At 39.8% G+C, this 21,398-nt stretch overlaps 1 protein-coding gene across 1 annotated transcript in view; it reads left to right on the top strand.

Moving 5' to 3' along the window:
- Positions 1–21,398, top strand: part of adam19a (ADAM metallopeptidase domain 19a) — a 275,264-nt gene that overhangs the window by 48,532 nt on the left and 205,334 nt on the right. The gene's annotated exons all lie outside the window — the stretch shown is intronic.

Genomic DNA, 21,398 nt, shown 5'->3' with positions numbered 1-21,398 from the left:
TCAACCTTTGTCTGATCTTTGTTTCCCTGACACTGGTCCTGCCACATCAAAAACAACTCAATACTACAACTGGCTTGCCGTTGGCCACTGGTTTAACTCTTCATGATTACACCAATATATCTGGTTGATAACAAGAGGGAAGGTCTAAGTCTGCTTGTGGCCCCAAGAGCGAGTAGTGTTTATTACATCTAACAAGATTAAAGTGTTGTACAAAGCCAGCAACACACAGTTTTTTGTCCTGTTGCTAGAGCCTCACCAGCGGCAGGACCTAAAATGTAACTTTGTAGAAAAGCCATGGGAGCATAAAAATCAAAAGTGTTCATCTATAATAAAGTGTGTCTCAACATATGCTTAGATAATGAAAGTAATATCTGATGACACCATCTCTCAGGACTTCTATGGCCTTTGTATTTACATTTTTAATCATCACAGACAACTGAGAGATGCACCTTGGTCACTGTGTGGTTTCATGGGTGAATGAAGGACGTCTGTTCTTGTGGTTCTGTACTTGTATCCCGAGGGGACACTTGACTCTGTAGTGTGATTATTGATATGGAAGCTTTTTACTGCCCTCATTTTCAGCCCACAGTTGGCCTCGTCATCCACAACCTCCTCACTGAGCACACACACCCACACACACACACACACACACACACACACACACACACACACACACCCATATACTCTACATACACATGCACACACAGATGGGAGGACAAGCACATTAAAGACTATGTGCCCTTTAGAAAAATGATGAGGAGGAAAAGGAGTTTCTCACCGGTGTTGCACGAGCAGTCAAAGAACAGACAGTTTTAACTTAGCACAGCATATTCCAATAAGATTAACAACAGGACATTTGTAATAGAAGGCTTAGGTTGTGAAACTGTCCCTAAAACGTCCTGAGAACAGCAGCACCTTGGGAATGGTGGTCTTAGAAAAGCATAGGGTAGGTGCTTCTGCATAGAAGTAAATGTTATGTGACATCATAGGGATACTGATAGAAAGCACTCAGTGACTTAGACAATGAGAACTTTAGGAAATACAAAAGCAGGACTAATGGCAACAAAAAACACATATTTATGTGTTCAATAAATTGGTTAACCTGACCCCAAATTTGGATGAGCTATACATTTCTTGTGACATTACACAATAATTATTTTTTAAAATATCCCTACATCCATATTTTACGTAATTTGACTTTGTTGATAAGTAGGCTATAACTTGAATTTGTTTTTTAAAGAATTCCAACCAAATAATGTGTTAAGCATAAAATTTTACAGTGTAAAAATAAACTAAGCTTTCTGATGGACAAACTATGTAAGAGTGAGTCTCCTTCTAAATAACCTCCAGCATATCTTTGACTTCTTCATTTCTTGTGTTTTATCAGCCAACATACACACCGAGACCAATATATGTGTGACAAGCTAATATCAACTGATACAGTGGTCTGGCTGGTTATTGTTGGGCTCTGCTAAATGAGTTAGGCTACTTAATTATTCAAATCCAGCAAACAAACATGAAGCAATCACAGTTGTGGCCAAAAGGCTAGTGTTATAGAACTTGCACATTAGCCTAACACCACACCCAGTGAATATCTGATAAAAAAAAAAAAAAGTTAACATTACTATAACTTCTGGCTAGCACTACCTTAACTACTAGCTAGCACCACTGTAACTACTTGCTGACACTACCGTTACTACTTACTAGCACTACCTCAACCATTAGTTAGCACTACCGTAACTCCTTGCTAGCACGACTGTAACTCCTTGCTAGCACTACCATAACTACTTGCTGGCGCTACTTTCAAAATGTCATTGGCCCAAATCATTTTGCGGGGCTTTTTAAAAAAAAAATGTATCCACTGATTTACAGTATCTCTTTCACAAAAACTGGCTTTAAAGCCTGGCTCTGTGACTGCTGGCTTGAAGTGGGCAGGTAGTGAAGGGATTTGTGACATTAAGATTTGCTGGTGAAAGCAAAGCAGTCACCCTCCCCTTTCTTTCAAACTGCTGTCCAGTGATGTCTCTGAATAAGGAAAGCTTCTCCTCCTTAATTGTTGAAACATCTCAGAAGCATTTATAGCAGATGTGCAGATGAGTAACTGTGGTTGGTTTAGGGTCAGAGCGACTGACAACCTGTTAAGTCAGTGATATCTGTTATTGTTGACACTGCTGGAGTTGTCCAGCTAAGCATGAAAACATGGCTCAGTGCCTTGCTGTACAGATGTCCCTGCTTGGCCTGATGGTTGCCTTGGCAAGAGAGGAAAAGATGGGGTGGGTTTGAAGGGAATGGGAGGAAAAGAGAGACTGTAGCCAAAGCTTGAGGCATGACACTCTCAGAGCAGCCATCAGTCTGATGGAGGACCTCTGTTCAACAAGAAAGCAAGAAACAGATAGCAGGGTCTGGCTTTTGCATTGGAATAATGATGGGAGAATGACAGGGCTGACAAAAGTCTTGCCTAAAATACATTCTAAGATAGCTGATTATGTAATATTGAGTAATAGTTAACAGGTAATTAATATCTACTACAAAAACAGGGTCAGAGGTAAATCCTTCACTGTCAAACGTAGGGCTAGGGAGCATTGTTGGAAAGTAAGAGTTGTTAGTAAGAGTTGCAGTAAGTTGAAGTAAGTTGTTGGAAATGTAATACCTGCATATAGTGAAACCTGAATTTGGTTATCATAAATTATTTTACTTATTATCTGTCTAATAAAGAGATAACATGCCCAAAATAATGTTATATGAATATAGAAAAAGGTCAGTTTTTTAATCAGGAAGAATCTGATTAAAGAATACGTGAAAAAGATGCCATCTGTCTGTATTGACAAATTGCGTTAGCTGGCACAATGGATACGTTTCATTTTGTAACTAAGAACTGAGGTTTAATTATTGTGGTGTTTCATGGAAATGACTAGAGATTAGCCAACAGCAAGTAGCCTAGCTTGTTGTTAGCAATGGTCATTTTAGCTTACCAGAAACTTTCAGTACCCCTGGTCTCTGTCCAGTTAGCTGCCATCTTATTTATTTTTTTGTGGTGAAATGAGGAGGCATGGAGAGATTTCTTGTCCATTGTGGTGCTTTCAAAGCAAGTTTCAGGAATAAATAGAAATACAGCATCCAACAAAAATTAAGCTCAAGACGGAACTTTCAGCCAGATAGGACAACTCTTCCATTGGCTTCAAATCAAAAACGTTGTCCTTTTGGTGCAGTTTTACTTTTCTGTCTCTGCCATGTGTCATCTCATCACCCAAAATGAAACATATGAACCTTCGAGCGTCAGCACAGGTTGCTGATGTAAGCTACTTTTTTTCCCACAAAACACAAATTGTCTTTAGTCTTTATGGTGATATTTGAAGGCGATGTTTAAGGGTTTCAAACCAAAATCTCATCTTTCTTTGTCCTTCTCAACCAATAGTCCAAAATCCAAATATTCACTTTGCAAAGATATATATGCAGTAAACATTTGATATTTTAGCTTTGGCTGAGACTGAATATTTAAGTTATTATCAAAATAGTTACTCACAGATTTTTGAATCAACTAAGTGTTAAATTATTAATGAATCTGTCATATGGATTATTGTTAATTTATTAAGTTGATCTGTTCTGTACGACATCGATTGCACGTCTAGCAGTCCTGGATGATGGATCCCTCCTCAGTTGCTCTTCCTGAGGTTTCTACCATGTTTTCCCCCATAATAGGTTTTTTTGGGGGGGCAGTTTTTCCTCATCTGCTGTGAGGGTCCAAAGGACAGAGAAATGTTGTGTGCTGTAAAGCCCTCTTAGGCAAATTGTGATTTGTGATGTTGGGCTTTATAAATAAAACTGAATTGAATTGAATTTATTTTGTTAATCTAACAGTTCTCCATTGCAAATGCCTTTTAGATGCAGCTTCAAGCTTCAACTTTGGCCTAACTCACCTACTGTAGTTACTGTAGTTGCATGCGCCCGCAGTTTTACAGTACGATAGATTATAAAAGACATTTTGAGTCTGTGTGTGTATGTGGTTTCACTTGTACATTGGGGCTTTAGATAATTAGGTTAAGCTAAAGATTTATGTTGTCTGACAGCTCATGTTTTACCTTTATGAAGCAGATTCAATGAAGTGAAAACTAATAAAGTAAGACCCCAGTTTTAAAATACTGATGGGACTTTTAGGGCCATACTTAAGTTGATGAATTCTTCGTTTTGAAGCAGAGTTTTTTGATTTCGTAATTGCTGGCTTGACAGACGGTGGACAGTGGAATGACTGAAGCTATTGGTTGAAGCACAAACCTGAAAGCGTATAACTATGGCAGCACGTCTGGCCTTTGTCGGTTCATTCTCATCATCCTGTTGATGATTCACTGACAGGCTCAGGCCAGCTCCCCCGACGGGCACCATGTAATTGACGGTGATCACTCGAGGCGTCTGACTGCCTCTTGTGCATCTTAATGCCTATGATAATGGGAAAGTGGAGTCCTGCTGAGAAACATAACCACACAGAATGATTCAGACTCATGCATTTATCTGCATACCAGATTCCTGACGTTAATAGGTATGCTAACGAACGGATATTGATGCTCGACTGGCCGGTGTCAGCATTTCAAAAGGGTTGGCGTGAGTACAGATCAGCGGGATTAGAGAGCAATGAGAAAGCTAGGCTGAGGATTAAAGTTAGTTGGCAAAACATTTCTAAGACTTCTGTTTTACTTGACCATAGTCATCACTTGATTTGATTTTTTTTTTGCTGTTGGCTTTGAATAAGGTTTAGTATGCTAAACAGAAAATATATTGGATATGTTGTCCCACCCGGCACGGTGGTGTGGTGGTTAGCACTCTCGCCTCACAGCAAGAGGGTTGCCGGTTCGATCCCGGGCGTGGGAGCCCTTCTGTGCAGAGTTTACGGTTCTCCCCGTGTCAGCGTGGGTTCTCTCCAGGCACTCTGGCTTCCTCCCACAGTCCAAAGACATGCAGATTGGGGACTAGGTTAATTGGTAACTCTAAATTGTCCATAGGCGTGAATGTGAGCGTGAATGGTTGTTTGTCTCTATGTGTCAGCCCTGCGATAGTCTGGCGACCTGTCCAGGGTGTACCCTGCCTCTCGCCCGATGTCAGCTGGGATAGGCTCCAGCCCCCTCGCGACCCTCAGGAGGATGAAGTGGTTAGAAGATGAATGAATGAATGTTCTCCCACCATTTCTAAATGCAAAAGTGTACTTTTTCTGAATGGCCACAGTCAAAGGCCAGGCAAAAAGCCTGCCAGGATAATGGCTGTATCACACTTTTTCTCTGATCTTCCTACACCATTTCTTCTTTCCTGATATGGAATCTGGTACCTAAATTGGTGTATCAGCTAACACAGAGTGCCAATTTGATGTCATTGTGTTGCAACAGCTTTATACCAATAACCCTTGTCCGTGTCAAGAAGCCAAATAAAGTATGTAAAAACTGAATAACAACTATTATATCTTCTATATTATTATTATTATTATTATTATTGTTATTATTATTATTATTGTTATGATTGTTTCTTTTTTACTATATTCATGATATTCTCCTCAATATTTCGGTTGCTGCCTAAACAGCATAGATCTACTGATTCTATGATGGGTTGAATATTATGTTACTCCATTGCACAAATAGATGGAACAATGGATAGATAATAACTGAAGACATTTATTGGTGAACTTATTAGATTTATAAAGTCTTTAAAAAAAAGTCCAGTTTCATGTTGGAATACAAAGCCTTGAAAGTGAAGGATCGCACCAGAGCGCTTTTTGCAAAGCTACAACGGTAACAAAACAGAAGCCATTTAGAGTAAGTTCGTAGATGCTGGTGTTCCACATATATTCTAGATATAAAAAAAAAGTAAGTATGTTTTATGATTTTTACGACAGACTGTATGGGTTGTAGCTGCTGTGGTAGTGGGCCAATATCACATTGCATGAAATCAAAGAACGCTTACAGTGATTAACTGCAAGCAAAACTATAGAGATAGTCATTTTTAAAAATCCGGGTACAAAAAGGATCAAATTTTGGTCGCATTTGACTGGAGAAGTTTCGATGCTACTTGGTACTGGGTTATTTTGGTTGATACTTAAAAGAATTGAGTACAGATACCCAGCCCTAGATGTCCTATGAAACACTGATAACCTTGGAGGCTAAAGTGTATTAATAAGCCTTAAGCCTTAATAACCACACCTATGGCTTGTGGTAACTTCACGTGGGAAAATGTAATCACGATGTAGCATAAACAGAATTGGGAGAGCTTCTGCTGTCCATGTCTGCATCCATTTTGGAGTATATCTGGTCTGTAATTGTTGTTGCTGAAGGATATTTTAAAGATATGGCTGCATGGAAGAAGTAACCCTGACCCACCAGTTGGGGGTTGATTTTACTAATTGCTTGTCCAGAAAGATCATCGTCAAAAAAGGTGACAGAGTCATTAAGTGGACATCTGTTAGGGTAGCATTCACCTTCCTTCATACTTTCACCTTCTTCTATTTTTTTCATACACAGAAGAAGCTGCTCTGTGTCAGAGATTTCATTTATCACCATTTGTTGTTGTAGCGTCATACTCTCTCTTATGTTCTTCAGTTATTTGTCAGGGGAGTTCAAAGACTCGACGTGGCCTCCGTCCTCCTCCGCCTTGTTATTTATCTATCCCAGTCCGCTCAGAGCTCTGTGCTATCTTCCCACCTACCCCACATCTCTACTTTCTGTCTACCTAGTGATTAGATTATCTCTCACCTCGCAAGTGCGCTGGAGATGGCAATGACATTCACCCTGGCAAGATTAGGGAGTGCACACATGAAGCCACGTCTGGCGCAGACGCTGTGTGGAGGGGGGGTTGTCTACAGTACCCTTTATGCAAAGGAGCTTTTGCATGCACATCACACAGTCACACTGATGATACCCACCAGGATTCACCTGCTATGGTTTTAAAAAGCTGCCTACTGAAACCCAACAAATCCAAATCTAAGAAAGACATTGTTTCCTTTGAATTAATCAAAGCTAAGGGCTCCCATTAGATAACTGGGTTAGTATTGATCAGTTCGGGGATGTGATATGTCAGCAATCAATTAGCATTATTTTTATTGTATTTTCCTGGCCTTCATCCAGCCCTAAGACACACTGACAAACTGATGTGTGTGAACAGTCAAACTCAGCCAACCAGAAAGGTTCTGCACTATCTCGTAATACCATTTTTTTCTGTGGATTTTTCCATAACAAAGACCTGAACATATATTATTAAGATTTCACATAACTGCCTCAAAGAGCTTTTCTCTAACTTTTTTTCAGTATGGCTTGGCATTTCTCCACTTGAAGCATTTGTAAGGGAGGTGTCAAGGCACTCTGAGCTGTCAAATGAAGCTGGATGGATTTTATAAGTGTTCAGAGCAATGGCGTCGACCCCAGGCCTTAAAGAGCAAAGTTTCAGAGGGGGTGGCAGAGATTCTTTCTGCACATTTCTGGATGTTTGATATTTGTTTCAGCAGAATTTGACACTGTCTGTGTGCTCTTTTAATGTCTTTGGATGTTTAACCTATATTTATTCCTACAGGCAAAAGAAATGTGTTGTGAATATTTATGTTTTTGGCCACAATTCATCACAGCGCACTTTGCTGTTAAGCCAAATGGATTTTTGCATCATGCAGAATGAAATGCATTATAAGACATTCATTCTCAGTAGGTGGTTGTGAAGTGAAGCTGCTGATTTTGGCAGTGTATCCTGTATATGATATAGTGTATCTCAGCCCAGTCATTCTTGCAGAAACATTTTGCAGATTCACTTTCTTGCTCCTACATGCAGTAAGCCAAATTACTGAATCAAAAGAGTTAAGATAAGATAAGAAGTAATAGTCTTCACCATGCCCTGAGTATCCCTGCTTTGCATGTTTTTGAAATGTCTATGGTTTGGTAAAAATTGTGGTTTTAGCAACTGTTTGTCCGCAGCTAATCTCTCGAACTACTGGATCAATCGTCCTAATATATTGTGTGCACATATTCTAAATATTGACTGTATTATAAGGATCTCTCCTGGTTATGGTGATTCACAATTGTTGAGTTTTGTTGAGTGTATTACATTACGGAAAACAAGCCTTACCGTCTGTTGCAGGCCACATTTTGGCCTTTGTTGTGGCTCAAATACTGACATTCACGGAATGGTTTGGTCTTACTTTGAACTAGAGCATCTGCTGATTAATTGCCATACTTACACATAAATATGCTATGTTATGCTCCACTAAAGTTAGGCATGATACCAATGAATAATTGACCTCTCTTTGTTGTCTTTCATTATCTTGACTGTTATGGAGCTGCGAGGGACAGTTTCACTGGATGCAGCTGCTGCCAGTTTTGTTCCGTTCTCCACACAGGTTCATACCACACTAGGAGCATTTCAGTAGACTTTTGTATATCTTGGTATTTGTGCTTTTGACATAAGTGAGTAAAAGGGCTGCCCCGACTAAGAATTTTCCTAGTTGACCAATAGTTGTCATTTAGGGCCATTAGTCGACTAGTCGCCCGCATGTTTACGTTACAGATTTAATTATTAATTATATATTTGGGCGAGTCAACACAATGGTTTGAGTTCAAGGTCTGAGAAAACATTGTATCAGTAACATTGTTAAGACTGTGCTACATTACAGAGAAATACAAAACCGTACTAATGAACCTTCATTAATATAGGTCTGTATTTTATCTACAAGTGCACGTCACACGCTGAGCGAGCCGCCTGTTAATGACGCTGTCTCCAAAGCAGTAATGATTGTGCTAAGTGGCTAATGGGCATGTAGCTACTTACATGTTTCAGATGATACGTCATGTTTGTAGTCAATGAATGAATGCAAATGTTTGCCTGCAGAGTTTACATATCACCTTGGGTTTGTCCTTCACCTTCTTAAAATGATCCCACATTTTTTATTTCCTGCCCGACATATAGCCTGTGTAATAACTGCAGGTACCAGCCTTGTAAAATAGGGGCCGTACACATGCCGCATTTTTAATTGCCTGGAAAACGCGAGGTTTGGCGCTGGGCACCACTCTTGTGCCTTTTTTGTGTCAGCTTTCAAGAGCACAGTGGCAGGTCTGAGTTTGCTAGGTAGGGAAAGCAGAGGTGAATTGTAAATGCGCACTGTGTAGGGACAGAAATTACATGCCGTTGTGTAAATGAAATAAATAACAATGATTGAGTTTCACCTTTGCTTGTTTTTTTTTTTTTTTTTTTTTTTTGTGCGACTAAGCGACCAGTGAAATCTTGCTGACTAATAACCTTTCTGGTCGACTAACATATGCGTTTGGTTGACTATTAGGGGGCAGCCCTAGTGAGTAAGTATGCTATAGTATGTGTTTAAAAGTTTGTGTTTTGTTTTTTTGTTATTTTTTTGTTATTTCCTTCTTTGTTGTGCTGTAGCCCTACTGTAGTTAACGTGCCGCGGCTCAGTCAAAAATAGGTAAGGCATACCCCCCCCCCCCAGCTGTTCATCCAACCACCCACTGCCCCAACCTCGACACCTTTAATGTCCTCCATGCTACAGTAAATAATGAGCACACTGCTGTCTGCATTTGATGTAAATCGCGCACTGCTGAAGCCTCCAACACAAACATAATTCTGTTGATCTAATTGATTTTTGGGCTAAAAATGGTGTACCTCATGAAGAGTGACATTAAATCACCATTTTTGTCATTTCATTCTGTAATCCCTAACAACAATTTTTCTTATAATCTCTAGTTTAACTTCTAGTGATGGAAGTTGCCCATTTTCTCCCATGTCTCTCAGTTCTCTGTGGTAGGAAATGCTTTGAGACACTGATCAGACTCAGCCATGTCTGTTACAGCTGAGGGATTTGTTCCTTTGCTCTGTATTTACATAGTTTGATTTCCATTCAGTCATCACTTTGCTTTTCTCCTTTTTCATGACCAAATAAGTGTGGAATTCCTTAAAAGTGGTAGAACTTGGAAGCATCTTGCCATGACTTACCATCATGCTATTTATCCTTTTGTCATGGATATGGAATCTAATTTGCTTTTTCTGACCAAGACCTCTACAGGGGTATTGCAGAAGTGTGAGTCTGTTGTGACTGAGGGGTCCTGTCATTCTCCATCATCCAAAAATGAGTGCTGTTTTTGCTTTTGTGCCAGCGACAGCCGTGACCGGAGGCATTATGTTTTATGGCTGTCTGTTCCTCTGTCCATCCAATTCATGTGAACATGATATCTCAAAAATGCTCTGAGGAGATTTCTTTAAATTTGGCACAAATGGCCACTTGGACTCAACAGTGAAGTAATGAAATTTTGGTAGTCAAAGGTCAAAGTTCAAAATCACTGTGACCTTGTATCCATCTCATTCTCATAAACACATTATTTTAAGAAGAGCTTGAGGGAATTTCCTTAAATTTGGCACAAATGTCCACTTGGACTTAAGGATGAACTAGTAAGAATTTTTGAGGTAAGAGGTCACTGTGACATCACGTAACATGTTTTTGGCCATAACTCAAGCTTTTGCAGCTAATTATGACAACATTTCACGCAAATGTCTAATAGGATAAAACAATGAAGTTATGACATTTTATATGCAAAAGGTCAAAGGGCAACTTTACTGTGACAACATAATGTTCTGCAAAAACACTTTGCTGGTCATTATTCAAACTCATAACTCAGGAACAGAAGGGGAGACATTTGGTCAGATACTGAATTGGTGACACTAATCTTGGGTGTCCACCTTGATATTGTGCTGATTGTATAGATCCTCTGTGCTCTCGGGCTGAAGATGTGTGTAAAATTTATCGATGCATCTTGATGCATGAAGTTGGAATGTGTGCTTGCCATATGACGTTGCATTGGGTCGCAGCAAAACTCGAGGCAGGCTCAACTGTTTGCTGCACAATTCTGTATTTTTTGCCAGAGACCCCTGTGTTAGCTCGCCTGCTCCTCCAACACAGTGGTCTCATTGAAATGAATCAGTCAGTAATGTTGGCTGGAGGATGGCTTTTCTTTGCTGTGAAGTAATATAACAGAAAGAAGAATGCTTGATCATAAAAAGGATTTTGTGAAGACAAAGATCAAACACATTAGATTGCTGTTGGCATGCATACAATACTGCACTACAAAATCAGCAGAAGTTAAAGACTTTGCCTTCCAACCTTTTCCCTTCTTTTTTGAACAAACAATGAAACAGAGCTGTCTCAGCTGTGGTATTCTGTAAACTGGTGACACAGGGTCACAGTGGTAGTGGGCTGGAGGGAAGAAACAGAGGTCTCAAATGTCTCAAATGTGCTGCTATTACTCTGGACTGCCATCCCACAGTTCTTGGCTCTTTGGACCTGACCTGACTGACAGTCAATGCTGCCTCAGGCACTGCCCTAAGATGTTAGTGTGGTGGAGCAGAGATGAGACAAAGTGAGTTTATGGGAGGTTTTGTTCCAGAATGATTCCCATTTAAGGTTTTAATGGTGATCAATGATTTTGGGTCCAAAGATACTTTTTGTTCTTTTTCATGGTTCTTTTCATCACACCCGAGTTGTTAATTTTGCATTCAGGCTACAAAAAAGTGACAGTTGCTTGTTTTTGTGAGCAGCATTACATGTGAAAAATTGTTAAATCCTCCCGAAGTGCAAACATGCTCGAGCAAAAACAAAAGCAGGCTTATATCAACATGAAGAAAGAACCAAATGACATGTTTGCTTGCTGTCAGTGCTGTTCATCACATTGTCCTGCACCATTGCTGACAGGAAAGAGCTGCGTTACAGTCTGTTCACTGCTGCTGTGTTCACTTTCTCTCTCCCTTCCTTTATGTACATCTGGCATTTGTACGCTCCCCTGCTTTTCTGCTTTGTGTGTGTAGAGCGAAGTCAGCAATAAGCTGCTATCTGTATTCCTGCCAAGCCCACCTTCCCACTGCTGGGTGCCATGAGTTGGGTTTCACCTCAGAGCAATATATTTAAATTGATACTTAGTGCTGATATCTTTGTATGTTTAAATTCAGGCACTTGAGGCCTCAAACTTGCGTGGAATTTTTTTTCCTCCATGATGTATTCTTTTATGGTAGTAAAGCCTCTGCAAAAGCTTTTAGACATCACATGGGACCAGGGCTGTAGCTAGGAGTAGGAGCAGAAATACCATCATGGTCAGAGTCATAAGTTAAAGTCCCCCCAACCCCCTCCACCCACATTATGTTATATTTTCTGCAAATTTTAATTAAATGCAGGAGTTCTTCAGAGGAAATTCCTCTGCTTATAAACTCAACACAGTTAACTACACTCTTACAAATAAGTGATCCAAAAGGGTAGTTCCTAAATGGCGGAGGTTCTACCCAGGGGTGTTTGCTTCCGAAGAACCCTTTTTTGAAAACAGGGTTCTTAAAGGCTTTGTTCTAAGACTAAGGGTTCCATTAAGAACCATTTTCAACCAAAACATTCTTCTTGGAATTAAGAGTTTTTCAGAGGTTCCTTGTAATGTTGTGTTCACACGTTCACAACTCTTGCGTATTTCACATCATTTGTGTCGCATCATCCATCACGTCCATCACTCCGTCCAGTGGGAATTTGTGTCAAGCCACATCTTTACATTGACTTTCCATTCAGAGCTATTTTCATCCAAAGAACCCTTTTGGAGCAAAGAGTTTTTCAAGGATTGTTGAAAGCATGGGTGGCTCCAGATGAAACCCTTAGAATATAAAAGGAATCTCAGTAGAGCTGAAATCTTTGGAATATAAAATGGCCTGTCAGTAGAACCCTGTTGGTGGTCTCTTGTTAGCACACTAAGAATGTGAAAAGGTTCTGGATAGAACACTCAGAGAGGGTATATAACACCATAGGAGGGCAATCTATAGAACATTTTATAGGGGTTTCTAGGTGGAACCTTTCACAAATGCTTGTAGGTATATTAATTATGTTGGGTTTTGGGTAGAACCCTCTGAAAGGGTTCCAGGTGAAACCTTTTTAAGAGTTTCTACCAGGAACCAAGAAAGGATTCTCCTATGGGAACAATTCTTTCTAAGAGCATACTATATATACCATCTCCCTTCTATTTGTACCAAAATAGGACTTATAAAAGAAGGCTTAGCTGTTTTATTTTTAATATGACAGTCAGCTGTGGTTTCAAATCTCCACACCGCCTGGAATAAAACATGCACATTTTTAACTGTAGAGTATAAACTCCCTTACTTTGCTAAACCCCCCACAAATTCCCATAAAGAATTCAGAGTTAACCTCAGTTTCCTCCGAGCTCCTGCCCTGCATGAACTGATAAAGTATTCAGGTACAACTTGAAGCAAGATATGAAATTGCTTTGTTTACATAAATTTGACTGCTGGAATATTTTTGTCAGTATTATTGCCACGAACAGCCAGCAGATGTGTTTCCTGTCTGATAGTACAGACATCTGCTGTCACAACATTCACAGACATGTCAGAGGATGCATACTTCATCTAATAGATTGCAAAAGTCAGCAGAAACTTAACTTTTTTTTCTTATTCTCCATAAGCAACATCTCCTTTTTGCTTTCTATCTTTGCTTTGTATTCACTGACATCCCAAAATACCTATCTATCGTTATAGTTAGTCCAGGTTTCAAGATATTTCTCTCCAGCCTGGAGATAAATGGAATTTCTGATTTCAAATTTAGCTCAGTAGCAATGGTTCCTATGGAACTATTGACAGTACATTCTGTGGCTGGAATAATGGCAATTAGGGTTAACCAACCCTCTTAGAAAGTCAAGCCATACAACTCAGGGTTACTGAGGACTTGTTTTGGCCACATTTAAACAGTTGTCTTGTCTTCTCCACAGTTTACACTGTTTGGAATCAGGGGCGTAGAGCTATTTGAGAACCGGAGCGCACCTATGACACATGAGCATTTGAAGGTTACATAACTACTATTGCTATGGTGGCAAGCTTACATACATAAGTCAGCTCTAACAGACCACACAATCAAATGTTTTAGACAAACTTTAGGACTAGTTTCATCATGTTGAGAATATTACACAGCAGTCAGCCAAACATCTCATCAGTGTTAGTTAGCTAGCTAGCATTAGTAGAAGCCAACCCGAGCTAGCCCGAGGTGGGCTTGTTTTTTATAATTGTTTACCTAACGTGACTTCATTGTAACAACGCTACACCATAATTGATCTTATTAGCTGTTCCAAAAAAATGAAAGAATGTTTTGCTACCTTTAAATCTTTACCAGTTAAAACATAGCCCGCTGTAGGTAAAGGGGGAAAAAAAGTCATGGTGCCGCTGAAAGGCTACCATTGGTAGCTACCAACAACTTTTAAATTGCAGTGTTTTCTTGGATGTTAGTCAATGCATGGGTCAATGCTGTGAATTAATCAACAATTTAAATGACAAGTTTGACCATTCCATTTGTTTTTATTGGCTCTCTTGCATGACGTATGCTTTAGTGATAATTGAATCTTCGAGCACTTAAAAAATGTATATTAATTCCAACCTGAACTGCAGATATTCAGTTTCCTCACTTGGAAAAAAAAGTGCACTCCAGCATCACTATACGTGTGCTCAGAGTTCTCCATTCTTATGCTTTTGCGTTGGCATTAGCCATGGCCACATTGTAGACACTAATCTAAGTGGTCCACCTTGAAACTGTGCTGGTTGCAAGGAGTCAGGAGTCTGGGACAACGTGATGGGCATTTTTTCCCCACCATTTAACTTAAGTATTAATTGATTTGCTGAAAAGAGGATGGACAGGGTAATCAACAACTAAAATAATAAAAATAATACATGTTAGTTACAAACCCTACACCCATCAATTTCACTTTGTGTTGTATCATAATAAAACCTCAAAACACTTGGTATAGACGAACTTTATTTGACTCTCTGGACTGCACAGAGCCCTGACCTCAACCCCATCCTACACCTCTGGGATGAACTGGGATCAACTAGGATAAAATGGAATGCAGACTGCGAACCAGATCTTATCACCCCACATCAGTGTTGGTCCTCACTGATGCTCTTGGGTCTGATCAGGAGCAAATCCCTGCAGCCAGGTTCAGGTTGAAAAGCTGAAATCAGATGAGTGGAGGTGTCATGTTTGGGTGTCCATATCCTTTTGGCTATGATGTGAATTATGCATAGGATTTGGAGCTCCGTAATGTGGCATTCACTACACCTCTTCACTTTCAGAAACCTGTTGTTGGACACACCTTACATCCAAAAGAATATTACAAATATATTTAAAAAGATAAAGTACTGCAAAATGCTGCACATCAACCCTTGTAAGGACAGCCATTTGTGTGTGAGAGAGCACCTCAGTGTGTGTGTCTACTTTGTGAAAATGTGTTGCTTTTCTTTTTACCCCTGAATCCAGATATTGTTCCAACCTTTGCATTCTAAAAACCCAAACTAAATTGAAACCATCATTTCTGCACACAAATCCAAGCTGTCATTCTTAATTTGAAATGTTACAGCACAATAATGTAGGCTGAGTGGGGGTGGAAGAGCACTGGAAAATATTCAGGGGGAGGAATTACATTTCAAGGAAAAAAAAAAAGAAAAAAGTCTGCAGCACTTCAAAGCACCAGATTGTGTTATACAAATCTAAATTCATTTACTGCTCATGTCTGGGAGAGTGGACTATTGTTTGATTTTTCGAAGGCTTAACATTTTTAAAAGGTCTTGGACAACAATGGCTGTGGAGAAATGTAAAAAGCCGCCAGTTCTTCACTGCACATCCTGATAGAAAGGATTCCTGCTTTAGATTGAATAACAGCAGGTAATTGATTACTGTGTATCTATTCACGCTATATAAATGTATCCAATATTGCTCCAGGAAATGTCAAGATTTTATGACCATCCCATTATTAATACTTGTGCAGCCACAGCTCTGCAATAAAAGATAAATTAGGGTAGTGGGTTTATTAAATATTAATTCACTTGCACAATGTCCAATTTAAAATGCATGCTGAAGGTGTTTTTTATGTTTTTCTACATTACTGATCTACACATCTTGACTTAAAATACACTCTTAGTAATGGCCTGAAGGAGAAAGTATGGAAGGGTAGCGTTGATTTTATAAATTCAGATCTTAAACAATTTCTAAACTTAGAGCTGCTCTAATCAATATGTTTATATGAATAATGGTTTAAATGGCTGTCACCATGGGAGACAACTTTCACATAACACAAAGTCTGAGTCTCTACCTGCTCAGCACCGTAGACTGTAAGATGGATGACATGACAGTTCCCCAAAAGTGAAGCCAAGACATCTTGATCACTCCCTGGTGGCTGGCTGCAGTATAGGTCATAAACCCTGCCTCCTCCGTGTTAGCGGATGGGACATGGGCCAAGCTAAAAAAGTACACGTACACAGCTGCGTGTACTTATCGGTATGCTCGCTGTCAGTGGCGCTGCTCTTGATTGGTCGGACGGGTTTATGGGCTGGAAATCGATACCAGTGGAGAATACTACTGCACAGGCTCTGGCTCCAAATGACATCACCAGTGCAAGATGGCAAGATGGCTAGTAATTTGGTTATGAATCAGTCTATCTAATAATCTAATCTAATCTAATTCTAGAATATTAAATACCAATAATGCACCAATCAGCACTAACTAATTATGAACAAAGTCACTATTTTTCTGTTATTTATTTATCTTCAGATGTCATTCCTGTAACAGATGACATTATAAATTAAACCATGTTTTCAGTTTAAACTCCCGTATTTACACCATTATCTAGCTTCTGGCAGAGTCTGTACGTGCTGTCACTGTTGAGGTACCACCTTCTCCTCCCTTTTAGCTGGAAAATGCCTTTCTCTTTGGAGACATTCTGACTTGTCACTGCAGGGAAGGCACTTTTCCTTTAGGTGTGACAGAAACCATCTGAGTGACCACAGTACCAGTACCACTGACACTGGCATCTCTAAGTGTCGTGCAGATATTATTAATGCTACCAGTTATGCCTCTGTTCCCCCATCAGAAAGACCCCATCAGAAAGGTCTGTTCAGGGGAAGAACAGACAAAGTGATGTGTGCCACTAACCAAAACAAACTCAAACAGAAGATCAAAGACATCACAGCACTGCAACTACACTGTTTGATTGACAGCTGATCAAAAAACAAAAGCGGCATAGCAGTGAGCCTCTGGCGTTTAAGATGCAAAGTAGATGGGTAAAAAAAACTGCAGATTCCACAGACTATCACATTTACTATTTACTACTGTTATGTTGCCTGTTACTAGTCCTCAGTCTGATTAGAGGGCCTGATTGTCCCTGAGATTGCAATTGCCTATAAAACACATTTTCTGTCCTCAAAGTATTCCATTTGTATTGCATGGACATACCGCATTAAATGAATTTAAATAGAATTGACCTCCAGTGCTTCCCTTCGCCAACTGCTGGAGACACAGCTGTGCTGAAACCCTGTTTTTGTTTTCCTGATTGACAATGAGATGTTAAGCAATGCTAGAACTGCTCATCCCCAGTGTACATCTGGTTCCTTCCCCATATGACTATTGTTGAGCAATAAATTGGCAAACCATCTCTGCTAAACCTCCATCTGGACTCAAACACATGACACCAGTGGCCAGATGCGCAAAAGACTCTGTGATATTAAAACTGACAGTTTACTTTTCGACTTCAATCTAAAGCTCTGCTAGATAGGATTTCATTAAACCCTACTATTTAACTAGTCTTAAAGCCTAACCAACAGGCTGGCTGAAAACGTGGATGAAAAGTTTTGTTCCGAGGGGTGTAGTAGACAACATATCCTCAAACAACGGTTTGTATGCTATCTTATAAAAATTAAGATACAATGGTTTGCATGATATCTACCAAATTAGCGCCCCTACCAGTTATGTTGGTTTAAAATAGGAATCAGGGTTGGATGTCATCAAGTTATGTATTTAAAGTAAAGTTTGATACGTAATGTAAAGTTATGTAGATTCGTTTTTTGGAAAGTAAGTTTATGTAGGTTAGGAAACATGGCTGGGCATCATCACGTTACATACCTAACCTTAAAGCTACAGTGTGTAGGAATTTCTCCCATCTAACGTTGGAATCGTATATTGCATTCAAACGGATAGCACACCTTAGCGCCTCACTTTTTCAAACGCATATTGCAACTACAGTAGTCGCTGTGTATCAAAAAGCAAGATAGTGAATTATATTGTATGTTGGGTTACATTATTCATTTATATTTTGATCTTCATCTGGTGATTCAACACCTGCAACGGTAGGGAGAGGGAGAGAGAGAGGACAGAGAGGCAGAGGATCAGTAGGAGCTAGGCGTGGAGGGAGAAGAGGAGGAGGAGGAGGAGAGCGACAGTCAAGACTACGACGTTAACTTACCTGTTGAGAAGAAAGCAGGCAACTTCAGCGTCCCTTTAAAAAACTTTCTCCTTCAGCAGCTCTCTCCACCTGGGAAAGGCTACCCCGATGTTGACCCTCGTTTTCTAAATTCGCTAGTCACATTGCCTTTTTGAATCCCTTTTGCGCTTTCTTGGCGACGAGGATTCCGTCTCACGTGATGCTGCATATGCATGATCCTGCATTATGCTCAAAGAGTGGGACTTTGTTACGCTGCAGTAGTGCCAGGGTAGTAGCGAAGCACCTCTTGCTCCTCTCCTTCAGCTTCTCAGTCACGCAGCGCTAGCCTGGCTCTCAACGAAAAGGCCCGAAGGCGGGGCTGTATGTCCCTTGCTGGTGGATGTATTTTCAAGATGGTGGAACACTACAGAAGCTCCCAAACGACTTACCCACACAATGTACAAACAAATTCGAAATTTTCCTTTTACGAGAATAAGTCAGATTATTGTTGGAGGTAATAATACACCAATGGTGACATATTTATGAATGAGGACATCGATTTTTGCCAATAAACAACTGAAAACGCTACACAATGTCCCTTTAAGTGTCATACCAAACGTAACGTAAAGTTACATAGATTAGGTTTGAGTAAGGTTACAGAGGTTAGGTTTATGAAAATAATTATTATATATCATGTGACGTACTTAACATAAAGTTAGGTAGATTAGGTTTGAGGAAGTGAGGATACATAGGTTAGGTTTTTGATAAGACACATGGTGACGACATACTTCAAAGTAACTTAAATTTCCCTTGGTTTTACAAAGCTGATTCTTGGGGGAAAGTCCTGTTGGTTTGACCCATCTGCCACTCCAACCTGCATCCTTAGGCAGACTTTTGCTCTTTATACTACTTACTTCTTTACTTCCGTCAGTGCAGTCGTCTCGTGACTGCAGCCTTCACGATTATGTGGGTTAGATATGAAATCTGGTGCATTACTTTTCAAAGGTATACCTACAAACAGGACATGAGAACAGCCTACACTAGAGGAAAGGCAACCGGGATATGAAATAGATAAAGGTTTATGTGGTTTATCACTTTGGGAGGATGAATGTGCTTTTTTTTTTCATTCTTTACACATTAATTCAGCAGAGTATAACACCATGACTGCTGTCTGAAGGTGTGCACTATCATCCCGTAATGGTTGTATTTGATGAAAGATCAGAAATTATCCTCCAGAGACCACAAATGTCTGTCAAGAAATGGTGCTGTGGACATGAATGTTTGCTTTTTTGTGTATTTTGAAAATTGGTAATAAATACATTCAGACATTGGTAAATGGAAACAGGCTACCATGCAAGGTGCTGGCCAGCCATCGGGAGCAATTCAGGGTTCACAGTTTTGCCCAAGGACACTTTGACCACTTTGACATGTGGACACGAAAAACCAGGGATCAAACCATCAACCTTACAATCAGTAGACAACCCGCTCTACCTCCTGAACCACAAAAACCTCTGCTCTGGATTTTTGGGTAATTTCCTGTGTGTTCACTGATAATGAACATGATACAGCCATAAGCTAGATCAATACCCTTTTTCTGTAAAAATGAATACAGGCCATCGTCCTTGGCCTGAGTAATGAGTCATCAGTGCTCATCAGTAAATCTGACAGCATCAGATGAATTTCAGAAATGACATTTATTTTGACATTGCTTTTACTGTCATCCAGCACCAAACATTTTTTTACTGTCATCCAGTACCAAACATTCATCACTATTTGTTTATCAGATCAACCAAAAATGACATCTCATAGGCATCTCCAAGATTTGATTCATTCTTATCTCCCGACATTCAGGTCATGAGTCACGAGGAGCGACACACCCGCCTGTGCAGTATCCTAAAATCCCCCCTAATGTTTTTTTAAACATTGAGATCTTATCTTCTAAACCCGTGTGCTTGTTCACATCTTGCTGAAGGTTGGGCTTGTGGGTCTGATTCTCAGCAGAGATGCTGTAAAGAGATCAGTGATTCTGACAATTGGGTCCAGAGGCTCCTGAGGAGGGATGAATAGATTCATTCAGCTCTAATTTAATTCTCTAGAAATGAGCTCAGTCAGACAACATATAAGATTGACTGTTGTAATCATACTGTAGATCTCCCGAGTGTAGAGTCTAAATAATCAAATAGATATTCCCAGTCCTTACACGACAAAATCTCATCAATTGATGGTTTGTTTTATCGTGTTTAGCTGTTTGTGGGTGAATGTCATGAGAACATTTGAGAATGTTTCTCTAGATGATAGCATAATAATTTATTGATTACCTGTCAACATTGCTGCAAACTACACTTTTTTTTCTTGCAATCTCCTCAGTAAAGGTTGATTTACAGTCGGCCTAGTCAACAGAAGAAAATGTTGGCACTATACATTTCTGTAAAACACAGATACACTAAATATTGTTTTATATGTATTGTATCAGCATTTCTAAAGTGACTAATTATACAAGCTGGCATTGTCACCTAGAGGGGAGGGATGGTAGATGGTGTGACACATGGGCAAGATGCCTGTCATGCTGCTGACCACTAGAGACTACTGTTTGTGACCAACAAACAACACCGGTTGTTGTTTAGGGACCTGTTGCTGCATTTCCATTGTCTTTTGTGCCACCAAACATGACGTTTTTTTAGCAAACTGTTGACACATTTTTGGGCCACCAAACATGGGCATTTCTTAGTGAGCACTGGCTGCATTTTCAGTGGTATTTGTACCACCGAACGTAGGTCTCTTTAGTGACCCATTACTGTTTTTGCATCAGCTTGTGTGCAACTGAAAGTGGGTGTTTTTTAAGGACATGTTTCCAGCGGCATGTATGCCAACAAACATGGTGTTTTTTTTTAAAGACCTGTTGCCCCATATTGTATTTGTGTCACCAAATGTGGCTGTTTTCTAGTGACCCTTGGCTGCATTTATGCCACCAAGCATGTTTTTTTTTTTTTTTTTAGCAACCTTTTGCTGCATTTCCAGAAAATTTAATCTGCTGATAAAGACCATGCAACATGATTAAAAGCTCAGAAACAAGCTAGTAAGTGGACCCTGAGCTAAGTCTGTTTTGTAAAAACTATGTCAGTATTTGGCTTGCGTTTTTCATACCATCCTGGAATTTCACTG

The sequence above is a fragment of the Epinephelus fuscoguttatus genome, linkage group LG23 (assembly GCF_011397635.1).
Source record: "Epinephelus fuscoguttatus linkage group LG23, E.fuscoguttatus.final_Chr_v1".
Taxonomy (NCBI): Eukaryota; Metazoa; Chordata; class Actinopteri; order Perciformes; family Serranidae; genus Epinephelus; species Epinephelus fuscoguttatus.
Note: the sequence above shows the minus strand (reverse complement) of the source record. Positions and strands in the feature narration are given on the sequence as shown.